Genomic DNA, 13,155 nt, shown 5'->3' with positions numbered 1-13,155 from the left:
AAAGAAAACGGCAAATCCAACAAATTCTCTTCACAAAACATTCAGGAAATCTGGGACACAATAAAAAAACCAAATCTAAGAATAATAGGGATTGAAGAAGGAGAACTGCAGATCAAAGGCCCAGAAAATATATTCAACAAAATTATAGAAGAAAACTTTCCCAACCTAAAGAACAATATTCCAATGAAGGTTCAAGAAGCATACAGAACACCGAATAGACTGGATCAGAAAATAACATCCCCTCACCATGTAATAATCAAAACACAAAACATACAGATTAAAGAAAGAATTTTAAGAGCTGCAAAGGAAAAATGTCAAGTAACTTATAAAGGTAAACCTATCAGGCTTACACCGGACTTCTCTATGGAAACCATGAAAGCCAGAAGATCCTGGATAGAGGTACTGCAGAAACTAAGAGACCATGGATGCAAACCTAGACTACTATACCCAGCTAAGCTATCGTTCACTCTCAACGGAGAAAACAAAATATTCCAGGATAAAAACATATTTAAACAATACGTAGCTACTAATCCAGCTTTCCAGAGAATATTAGAAGGAAAATCACAACCGAAGGAATCCAACATTCCCAATACTGCCTACAATAACTCAAAGATCTAGCGACCATTCACAAGCACAAATCAAAGAAGGAAAACACATACACTCTACTACCTAAAAAAAAAAAAAATGACCGGAGTCAACAACCACTGGTCATTAATTAGAGTTTTAATGTCTAGTTTCTTGAGTTCTTTATGTATTTTGGAGATTAAACCTTTGTCTGATGTGGAGTTGGTGAAGAGGTCCCATTCAGTAAGTTACCTTTTTGCCTTACTGACAGTATCCTTTGTATTACAAAAACTTCTCAGTTTCAGGAGGACCTATTGATTCATTGTTGCTCTTATTGTCGTTGTTACTGGGGTTCTACATAGGAAGTGGTCTCCTGTGCCCATGTGTTGCAGACTACTTCTTGCTTTCTCTTCTATCAGGTTCAGTTTGGTCAGATTAATATTGAGGTCTTTAATCCATTTGGATATGAATTTTGTGCATGGTGATAGATATGGATCTATTTTCATTCTTCTACAGGTTGACAGCCAGTTATTCCAGTACCATTTGTGAATGATGTTTTCTTTCTTCCACTGTATAATTTTAGCTCCTTTGTCAAAAATCGGGTGTTCATAGGTTTGTGGATTAATATCTGGGTCTTTGATTCGATTCCATTGGTCAACCTCTTTGTTTTTGTGCCAATACCAAGCTGTTTTCATTACTGTAGCTCTGTAAAAGAGTTTGAAGTCAGGGATGATAATGTTTCTGGAAGTACTTTTAGTTTATAGGATTGTTTTGGCTATCCTAGGTTTTTTGTTTTTCCATATAAAGTTGATTATTGTTCTCTCAAGGTCTGTGAAGAATTCTGTTGGGATTTTGATGGGGATTGCATTGAATCTATAGATTGCTTTTTGATAGAATTACCATTTTTACTATGTTCACCCCCCAATCCAAGAGCATGGGAGATCCTTCCATCTTCTGGTATCCTCTTCAATTTCTTCCTTCAAAGACTTAAAGTTCTTGTCAAATAGATCTTTCACTTCCTTGGTTAGAGTTACCCCAAGATACTTTATGCTATTTGTGGGTATCATGAAAGATGATGCTTCTCTGATTTCCCTCTCTGCTTCTTTGTTCTTTGTGCATAGGAGGGCACCTGATTTTTGGAGTTGATATTGTATCCTGCCACAGTACTAAAGGGGTTTTTCAGCTGTAGGAGGTCTTTGGTAGAGCTTTTGGAGTTGCTTGTGTACAGTATCATATCATCTGCAAATAATGAAAGTTTGACTTCTTCCTTTCCAATTTGAATCCCCTTGATCTCCTTATGCTGTTTTACTGCTATTGCTAGAACTTCAAGCACTATATTGAAGAGATATGGAGAAGTGGACAGCCTTGTCTTGTTCCTGGTTTTAATGGAATGGCTTTGAGTTTCTCTCCATTCAATTTGATGTTAGCTGTCGGCTTGCTGTATATTGCTTTTATTATCTTTAGGAATGAATCTTGTATCCCTAATCTCCCCAAGACCTTTATCATAAAGGGGTGTTGAATTTAGTCAAATGCTTTTTCCGGATCTAATGAAATGATCATATGGTTTTTTTCCTTCAGTTTATTTATATGATGGATTACATTGATAGATTTTCGTATGTTGAACTAGACCTGCGTCTCTGGATGAAGCCTAATTGATCAAAATGGATAATATTTTGGATGTGTTCATGCATTCAGTTTGCCAGTATTTTATTGAGAATTTTTGCAGCGATGTTCATGAGTGAGATTGACCTGTAATTCTCTTTCTTGGTTGAGTCTTTGTGTGGTTTTGGTATCAGGGTAACTGTAACTTCATAAAAGGTAACTGTAGCTTCATAAAAGGAGTTCATAAAAGGGTCACTGATGCTACTAACTAGCTACCTGGAAGACATTCATGTACGAAAAACCCAAAAATTCAGAGATCAAAAGCAATTGATTGATTTATCGTATCTTGAGGGATGAGCAGCATTGGAGGCAGATTTTCTGGAGAGATGGACTGGGAATTGCTGAGTGGATCACATCACTAAAGATATGCTCATGTACTTGAGGCTTAATGCGTCCATTCAGACATGCTAATCTGCAGAGAGATGATAGATGTAGGAGCATTTTACAGATCACAGTCTAAGGGGAACTGTCTCCGAACACCTTTTTCAGTAACTGTTGAATATATTCTGCATCCTTTGGAAATCAGAATATTCTCTCATGTTTAAGCCCCAGCATAGTAAGCATGGAAATTCAAAGTTTCACATTATATCTTTAAATGAGCTTTACAAACACAATACTTTAATCAAGAGTTTGTTATATAATATAACAAAATTGACCTTGAATTTGTATCAATAGACCAAGATCTATACCAAAGTATATATTCCTATAGCATATCTCCCTTTAAATGTAAACAAACATTTATAAACAGTATTTGGGAATGTGGGCATAGTTTTCTCCATACTGCTTCTGCTCTTTGCTGGGAAAATATGTTGGGAGGTGCTCACAGCAACCTTTCAGGGGATCTTGGTGTATCAAACCACATTAGCCTAGAAGCAATTCACAGATCTACAGCACCTTTCTTGGAAACAATGGGTATTCACCTACAAACCCTTCAAAGGACAGATTTGAGAAAGGGGCACTTACCAACCTGACCCTGAACATTCCTATTGAAGAGTTACTTACCCATGCTACTAATTACCAATCTGCACAAAATCTACCTACCAGAGAAATCAAAAATCAAATGATTAAAAACAATTGATTAATTTACACTATATACACTGATGATTAGTGTTGGAGGAACACTTCCAGAAGAAAACCCTGCCCCACCCTTTATCAGGTTTACTTACCTCCTTTGTCATTGTCACCTCTATGGATAAGCTGTCATTTCTCTTTCTCAAGAAGTTTTCTTTTTCCAAACTGAATCTTTATTAGTTTTGATGGTATCCATGGCATATCTCCTCCTGTGGAAACAAAGCAAAACCCATTCCCCAATATTGTACATCTCCTCATTTTCATTGTGAGGTCAATACATCCTTAAAATACTAGCAGGGCTGGTATTTGGATTCCTGGGAAATTCTCTAGAGCCAGGTTTCTGCTAACTCTGTAATGGCTCCCTCAATCAAGATATCTCTCTCCTTGCTCTCATCTCTGTTCTTCCTCCATCTCAACCATCCCATTCCTTCAAATTCTCCTCTCCCCTCCCCCTCTTCCCTCCTCTTCTTCTCTTACCCTCCCTTGTCTCCTCATCACAATGCTCCCATCCCTGTCAGTCAATCCTGTAATTTTCCAATTTCCAGTATAGAAACTACCCCCAGAAACTGATTGTATAATTCTTTATTAACATTGAATTTTCTTAACGCTAATGGGAAAGGAACAACAGCATCAGAGATACATTGGATAATAGAAAAAAAACTTCTGAATTAAATCAGCCAGTGTATTTCAAGGATGTGTTGGCCTCACAATGAAAATGAGGAGATGTGCAATGTTGGGGAAGGCTGATGACCTTTGTTTATAATATCCTTCTCAAAAACATGAGTTTTGGAAACTGCAAGAAGGGTAACCTGGGTATTGCATTGCTGATAGATCATAACCCCATAAGTTCACTGCAATATTAGCTACATATGGACTCAGCCTTCCTTTCTCTACCTCTGACCCTATGCATTCAATCCATGCTATGCTTTGGTTCACTTAAGAAAGGGTTTCAATTCCTAAAATTTAGCATCTGCCTCTTGAAGAGGCGAATCTGAAAGCCATGATGCTGGAATAATGATACTCATGTCCGTACCCATGTCTAGTAATGCCTCAATTAAAATGCTATTTATATGCACTCTTAGCTTTGGTCTTTGATCATATATAGAAGTCTGACAAAATATAAGTTGTCGGATAAGTTTCCCAGGCATTGGGATCACCTTTGAGTGAGCTGTGTTTCTCCTTTAAAGATAGATTCAATCTCAAGTAGCCAAGGATGACTTTGAATTCACAGAGATCTGTCTGGCTCTGTCTCTTCAGTCCTAGGATTAAAGGTGTGTGCCACCACTCCCTGGACTGTATAATGGAATAGTATGGCTGCTTTGCCCTCTGAACTTCAGACAAACTTTATTTATTAAAATACAAAAAATATACAATTATTGAAGGTGAGAGAAATTAGAGGAGAATAATGAATCATATTCTGAATATCTAATGACAGAACCACAGGTCAGGAAAAGAAAGTTTGAATTCTTAATGAATCAATCCCCATCTCCTTTCTCAGAACCAATAAATGTTATTTTTCAAAGCTGAGTCTATCAACACACTACCAGGTGCAGGTGTCTTTTTCCCCTAGGCTTCCATGTCTCACTTTCCACAAGAGCATGATGGGTTGTTATCCCCTCTGCCAATGTCAGTGCCCAGAGAGGACTAAGGGCTTGTGGTCCTATGTGGCAGTGAGGACTGAAACAAACCTCCACAGCTCAGCACAGTTGGAGGGACAAAAATGGGCTTCACTGAAAAGAATACTAGCGGAATGAAAAAACTGATTTAAATATTTTACTCATTTTATATTTTATTTGAGTAGGATTTTGTCTACAGAGATGGCTGTGCCCATGGAGTAGGAACTCAGATCCTCTGTAACCCCAGTTAGAGATGTTTGAAAAGCCCCACATGTGTGTCAGGAAGTGACCAAGGTCCCCTGCAGGAATAACTATTGCATTTGTCAACTGAGTCACCATCTCTCCATCTCACACATGCTGAGTTTGGAGGGAAAATGTCTTCTTCCTGTTCCCCTTCTCTTTTAAATAAACATTCATGTTTTTTCTTTTCTTTGTTCTGAGCCCTTGATCATTTGGTCTGCTCAGTCCAATGCAGACAGTTTTCTGCAAAGAAACCATTCTGGGATGATCTTGGACTCAGTAGAACCTTGAATCCCAGTTTCCATCTGATGGGACAAAAACCAAAGCAGTCTAACAACAGGATAGAAGTCGCATAAAATATACTAGAGTCCAGTGCTGCTCCTCCCCCTATCTGCCCTTCAACTCATTTACAGATGTGTTGAAGCTAGGTCTAGCAGCAGTAATTCCCCAAATTCACAGTAAATGCGCCCCAGAGCCCATATTCTAAACAGGTGTCATTAGTAACAATACTGACCTACACAAATGTAGGTCACAGCCCACAGGGTCCTAAGATTGCTTCAGGCGTTTGTTAGGGGGCTCTTGAAAAGGAAAATGTGCAGAAGCCAGGGAGACACATACTTCAGCCACCAAGTGGGGATAGGAGTCAACCACTGTCTTCCAGCTCGAGGTCTGAAAAACCTCAGAAGCATGAGCTGTAATGAAATCCATTGCCCGAGTTTTCAACTGCACTGCGCTGTGGAGGTCAGCCAGGAAGAGAGTGTGGGCAGCATTCTCCACAAAGAGGTCCCTGCAGAGGACCCTCTCGCACATGACCTTCAAACGCTCCAGGCCATACCTGTCAGCAGCTGCAAGCACAGCATCTGCCATGTTGTGGAGGTCAGGTTCCTTCCCAGTGTAAATGAAGCCCATCATTGCCTTGAAGACTTCAGGTTCCAGGTCATGAATCTCAATGCGATTATTTCTGCTCTCCTCCATGTCATGTTCAAACATGGCTCTGAAAACTGGAGAGCAAGCAGCTAAGATGGCCTTGTGAGCCTGGAATTCCTGGCCATCTACCACCAGGCAGCAGTCTGTGAAGCTGGAATTCTCCCACAGCTCTCCTAGATCATCTACAAGTGTGCACCTTGGAATGTCAATCCCTGGCTGCGTGTTCTGCTCAGAGATGCTGATGCAGTCCTGAACCACGCTCACCTCACAGCAGAGTGTGAGTTTGTCATCTGGGAGAAGAAAACAGGGAGTGGACAAAAGGAAATCCCGAAGAATGAACTTTGGGATACCCCAGCCTTCGTTTTGGTTGAACCTGACGACTCTTTGACTGTTCATGATTCGGGATTCCTCTCCTTTGGCATTTATGATCCCAAACTGGATCTTTGCCCATACAGGGCTCTTTGGAGAGCTGAGCAACCCTAGGAAAACTGACAGATAACCTCTGCTTTCCTCATCAAATCCATTCAGGTATACACTCATACACCATTTCTGCTTGTCATTGGCTCCTGGTGAGAAAGTGGGGCTTTTAAAGTCTCTCCCCAAGACTCCCTCCAAGCAAAAAGAGAAGTTGCTGATGGTCCATCTGTAGGAAAATTTCTTGACTCGGATCTGTGTGTAGCCACTGCTTTCAGCTGACATGTCCTCTGACATATCTGTGCTGTGAGTGTGATGGTTTACCTGGAGCCAGAGAAGAACAGGATTGTCTTCTTCTTCAACCTGGGGGTCACAATTACAGACATATTTTAGATTTTTAGTTTCTGTTTTCCATCTGTTTCCTGTTCTATGAGGTTAGAAACTTTGGTTTTTCTGAAATTCTACACATATTGCACTATGAGATTCAAAGAAGACAATCTCCATCTTTTCTTGATTAAATATTAAGTAAGGAGGTGATTAGTTTTGACAATTTCACACAACTTTTGATAATTTGGAACATTCTATACACTCTTATATTGAAAAGTGTACTATGGTTCTCTAAAGGAACAGAACCCATAGAATGAATCTCTCTATATAAAGGAGAGTGATTCATTAGAATGATTTAGGGCTGCAGTCCTACTAATCCCACAAAGGCTAACTGTGAAGGAAAAGTGCTTCACCAATACTTACTCAGTCCCAGAAGTCTGACATGTTGGCTATTCCTCAGTCTGTGCTGAAATTCCAAAGGTGATTCTCTACTGCCTGGGAAGTAAAGGACTTGGTGCAAGGCAACCTTTTATATGCTAACAGCAGAGGGCGTGGCTCAGTGTAGGGTGTGTCTTCCTGCCTTGAGATCTGGATTAAAGGTGTGTGTCTTCTGGCACCAATTCCAGATTAACAGTCTAAGGGAGCAGAAGCCAGGATTAAATCCAGTCCCAGGAGCCAATCCAGTCCCGAGACACTGGCAGACCAGGATTGAGCCAGCAACCCGATTCGCCTTCTCTCTCTCTCTCTCTCTCTCTCTCTCTCTCTCTCTCTCTCTCTCTCTCTCTGTGTGTGTGTGTGTGTGTGTTTGTGTGTGTGTTTGTATGTCTTTCTATTTGTTTCAATCAGTTTGATTTGCTGTAATGACCAAGACTTTCTCTGGTATATGGACAATCCTATTGATTAAGACCCATGCCTCTTCTTGTTGGGGACCTGAATACTTTTGGCTGTGCCAGGTCCTCCAGAGAATCACTTACCTGAAATAAAAGCCCCACCTGCCCCATTCCCGAAGTGATACTGTATATGCACAAATACTCTACTTGAATCCCAGTGGCATCTAAGTTCCCCCAGAGGAAGGTTCTCTCCTCTTCAGGAGCACACTCATGAGAGCAATGAAATGGCAATGCAAAGCTTATGTTTTGCAAATGAAAAGTCCAGCATTGACTGTTTCCCTTTGTTTCAAATGACACATTGGAGGAAAAGGCTACCTGCCTCCCTGTCCCTAAACCCACATATACAAGGGTCACTGATGCTACTAACTAGCCACCTGGAAAACATTCCTATAGGAAAAACCCAAAAATTCAGAGATCAAAAGCAATTGATTGATTTATCCTATCTTGAGGAATGAACAGCATTGGAGACAGATTTTCAGGAGAGCTGGACTGGGAATTGCTGAGTGGATCAAATCACTAAACATATGCTCATGTACTGGAGGCTTAATGTGCCCATTCAGACATGCTAATCTGGAGAGAGATGATAGATGTAGGAGCATTTTACAGGTCACAGTCTAAGGGGAACTGCCTCCAAACCTCTTCTTCAGTAACTGTTGAATATATTCTGCATCCTTTGGAAACCAGAATATTCTCTCATCTCTAAGGCCCAGCATAGTAAGCACAGACGTTCAAAGTTTAAAGACAATAGCACACACCAATGAGGATGAATATTAAGAGGTATTGAGACGCTGAGTCTTGGCAGTCTGCATGATGGAGAGGAGAAGTATTTAGTATTTTCTTACAGCACACCCATAAGAGGACCAGGAAGACGGTATAGGGAGGATTAACTGAGGAGGAGAGAAAAACCTCCAATGAGATTTAGCAGAGCCATCCCGGGGACTGCAAGTCAGGATGGAATACGAGGAAGGAAAGAAGACAGCCACATTCAGAGTTCTGCTGAAAGAATTTGGGGTACCTTAGCACTACAGCACCCCCCTTCCTGGGAACAGGGCACCTTAGCGCTATTGCTCCCCCCTCCGTGGGAACCAGGACCCAGGTAACCAACCAAGTGTGCACTGGCCCTTTGAGTACTTTCCATCCCCTTTGTAGTCTTTCTTCTATAGACCCGGACCCTGGAACTGGGATGAGACGACCTACAGGTGTTCCTGCTTGTAATCGCCATAACATTGATCAATTAGAGTTAGCTGATAATTGAATGAACTAGTCAAAATGGTTGACCAATGATTTCTGGACTTTCCCTTTGATTCTGTACACAGAATCCTGATTCTGTGATTTTTTTTCCTTTAAAAGAGCTTGTAATAGATAAAGCAGGGGTTCTTCTCCACTCGAGGTTGAGGGACCTCTGCCATGACAGAATAAAAATCCTCTTGCTATTGCATCAACCGTGCTGAGAGTGTCTCTTGGGGCGACCTCCTCCTTGGTGGGGCTTTAAGGCCCAACACTGTCTATCTCTGCTTCCTGCCACCACATATAAATTCTTCCACCTGAACCTTACATGGTGTGAACAATGAGGCTCCTGACAGAGGAAAAAAAAAGCACCTCTTCCTTAATCATGTTTCTTGTTTTGGAAGGAATTCTTTTGAGGGGGGGTTGGGGGAAAACAGGGTTTCTCAGTAGTTATGTAACCAGTCCTAGAACTCACTCTTTAGATCAGGCTGACCTCAAACTCACAGAGACCTGCCATCCTCTGCTTTCCAAGTGCTGGGATTAAAGGCATGTGCTACCCCTACCCTGCTTATGGGAAGAATTCTTACAACAATATAAGAAGAGTAATAACAGCTGTGTAGGAATAAAAATCATTCCTTTATTTATGGAAGATTGATCCCAGTAAACAAAATGCACTTGTGATGGATAGTCATGGTTTCCTACTTGACAAGACCTGGAATTAACTAAAACCCTTAAATGGAGGGCACAACTATGAGTAATGTTTTGCTTAAGTTGAAATAAGTAGATCTCTTCAAATACAGACTTTGGAGGTAGAAAGGCACATTTAACCTGGACCTCAAGAATGTAAAACACACACCTTTAATCCATATATTGAGGCTAGTAGACACACTTTAAATTGAGGCACACCTTTTGCCTTCTGGAAGCCTAGGAAAGTACATGGAAGATACAAGCTGTTGCTCTTAGTCTGCTTGCCCTCATCTTGCCACAAGTCCGTTCCTTCGCTGGCATTAGAGAATTCTTCATAATTCCAACATAAACTAAAGATTAACCTGGAAGACTATCCTGCTGGACTGAGTATGTACTGAATTCTTGGACTTCCACTTCAGAGGTAGCCATTGAGTCATTGTAGACAGAAGGTTTTGTCCCACCTAGCCCCACCGTCTTTCAGTCCCAAAGAAGCACACAAAAACTTATAGTAAAGACAAACACTTGGGACTATTCTTTGGCATGTTGCTAACTATCTCTTACAACTAAAATTAATTCATAAATCACATCTATGTTTAGCCATGTGACTTGGTACCTTTTCCGTGTTAGGCATTTTTATCTTCCTTCCTCTGAGTTGGATTACATCTGTGTTTTTGACTTTCCTCTTTCCAGAGTTCTCCTAGTCTTATAGTCCAAATATACTTCCTGCCTGGCTACTGGCTACTCAGTTTTTTATTAAACCAATAAGAGTGGCAAATCTTTAAAGTGTAAAAGAGCTTTATTCCACATCATTTACCCATTTTTCTTTTCAAAGCAAGAACCCTGAATCTACTTTCCTTTGTTTAGTTTTTCCATAACCAACATGCTAAAAAAGACAAATATTCATAATCCAATTTTTGGGGATGTGGACTTAGGTTTCTAGGCTATTTCCTGCTGTTTTGGGGTGTTGGTAATCTTATGGGGACCCAAAGCAAAAATTTGCGGTAATGATCAAATCCTGACTGGAATATTCTGTGAAGCTGTATTCAGCCAGCAGTCTCTTTTTTTTTTAACTCTTAAACTCTTGTTGGACACTTAGATTTATTCAGGATTTTTAAACTATTGCAAACATACCTGCTATAAATATCATGTGAAAGTCTTTGTACAGACATATACCTTTATTCTCTTAATTAAATACTCAGTCACGGGATTCCTGAATCATATGGTGGTTGTATAATTAGCTTTTAAAGAAGACACTAGAAAATTTTTCCAAATGGGTTATATCACTTAAAATTTCCATCATCTTTTATTTGTTTAATGTTAGCATAGTATACCTCTGTTCCTCCTTTAATTTTTAACCCATTTGCACACTGTGTTTCCGGTAGGCAGCATATAGTTGAACTGTTTTATTTAATCTGAAGATCTGTTGTTTTTAATTAGATTATTTACACAATTTACTTTTATTGTGACTAATAATATGGTTGTGTTTAGGTCTTTCATTTTGTTATTGGATTTCTCTCTAGGTGATTTGTTTATTGTTCACTACTTTTCACTCCACTATTGGGATCTATGTGGCTTTCTTTTTAATTAGCCTCATTTTGTTGATTTTTATTAGCTGTTCACTGCTTTTATTGGGTTTGGGAGAGTTAGGGGTGTGTGTGTGTGTGTGTGTGTGTGTGTGTGTGTGTGTGTGTGTGAACACTACTGTATACCTATAGTATTATAAGCACTTTTACCTAATCTATCTATGAAAATTAATATTATTAGCCTAAACAAGTAATCTAAAAGACTTAAAACAATATAGTTCAGTTTACTTTCATAACCATTATGTTACTTCATGCAGTTTGCTTTTACTAATATTATACTATAATGTCATTATTTTTATTAAAATAAAACCAAAAATCATTTATATTAACTCATATTTTTAACGTAACATATCTGGTGTAGTCTTTCACTGTGGAAAACCATTCTATATGGTCTTATTTGTCTTCTAATGCTGAAGGACTTTTACTTACCTTTTGCACATAAGTCCTCAAATACCAGTTATTACTTTTCGTTTGTCAAGAAATATTTCCTTTCATCTTTAGTTTGAAAGGTATTTTCAGCAACAGATTTTCTTTCTTTTGGTATTTTCAAGATTCCCTCCACTGACTTTTCACTAGCATTGATTCCAAGTGACTTGTTGTCATTCACGTCTCCGCTCTTCTGTCCTCAATTTGAACTTAATCTTGAAGTTCCTGATGTTTTGAGTTCATATAAGGGCTTTTATGTTGAGCTTCAACTAATATTTCTCCCAAAGTCTTGTGCTTTCTCTCAACCAAGTATTATATATGTAAATATTTTTGACCCTTTAGAAATTCAAATTTTACTTTAATCCCAGCGCTTAGGAGGCAGAAGCAGGAAGATCTTTGTGAGCTCGAGGACAGCCTGGTCCACAAAAATGAGTTCCAGAACAAATGCCAAAGATACAGAAAAACCAGTCCTCTGGACTCCAAAGAGCCTTGAAAGTTTCATTTCATCAGCTGTATCTTCAATGCTCAGGACAGTTCTGCTCCATAGCTCTTGCTGTCCTTGGTGGTTGATACTGATACTTAATCACAGTGGATGATTTTTTGAGGTGTTCATGGATTCGGTTTTCCAGTATTTTATTGAGTATTTTTGTAGCCATGTTCATGAGTGAGATTGGTCTGTAATTCTCTTTCTTGGTTGCATATTTGTGTAGTTTGCTTATCAGGATAACTGTCTCTATTTTGTGGAATGATTTAAGAAGTATTGGTATTATCTCTTCTTTGAAATCCTTGTAGAATTCTGGGCTGAAACAATCTAGCCCTGGGTTTTATGGTTGGGAATCTTTTGATGACTATTTTTATTTCCTTGGGGGATATAGAAATTTTAAATTGGTTATCTGGTCTCAATTTAATTTTGGATTGTGGTTCCTCTCTAAAAGACTATTTATTTCCTTTTGATTTACCAGTTTTATGGAAAATAGGTATTTGAAGTATGACCTGATGATTCTCTGCAGTTTCTCATTGTCTGTTGTTATGTCTCCCCTTTTCATTTCTTATTTTGTTAAAATGGATATTCTTGCTCTGCTTTTTTAGTTTATCTGTATAATGGTTTGTCTATCTTTTCCATTTTCTCAAAGAACCAATCTCTGTGTCAGTGCTTCTTTGTGCTGTTTTCTTTGCTTCTATTTTATTGATTTCATCCCTCAATTTTATTATTTCTTGTCATCTACTTCTCCTGTGTTAATTTGTTTCCTTTGTTCTAGAGCTTTCAGGTGTGCAGTTAAGCTGCTATTGTGAGATTTCTCCAGGTTCTTTATGTAGGCACTTGGTGTTATTAACTTTCCTCTTAGCACTGCTTTCATAGTGTCCCATAGGTTTGGGTATGCTGCGGCTTCATTTTCATTGAATTCTAGGAAATCTTTCATTTCTTTCTTATTTCTTCCTTGACTCAAGTGGTGATTCAGTTGAGCATTGTTCAATTTCCATTAGTTTGTAGGTTTTCTACAGTCAGTATTGTTCTTCAAT

The 13,155-nt window shown here is 39.2% G+C and overlaps 1 pseudogene; it reads right to left on the bottom strand.

The window, feature by feature from the left end:
- Positions 1–5,699: 5,699 nt before the first annotated feature.
- Positions 5,700–6,791, bottom strand: LOC146891314 (speckle-type POZ protein pseudogene; annotated as a pseudogene).
- Between the last annotated feature and the right edge of the window lie 6,364 nt (positions 6,792–13,155).

This window comes from Myodes glareolus, chromosome 17 (genome assembly GCF_982192425.1).
Source record: "Myodes glareolus chromosome 17, mMyoGla1.1, whole genome shotgun sequence".
Lineage (NCBI taxonomy): Eukaryota > Metazoa > Chordata > Mammalia > Rodentia > Cricetidae > Myodes > Myodes glareolus.
The sequence above is the reverse complement of the archived record's forward strand: the minus strand, read 5'-3'. Positions and strand labels throughout refer to the sequence as shown.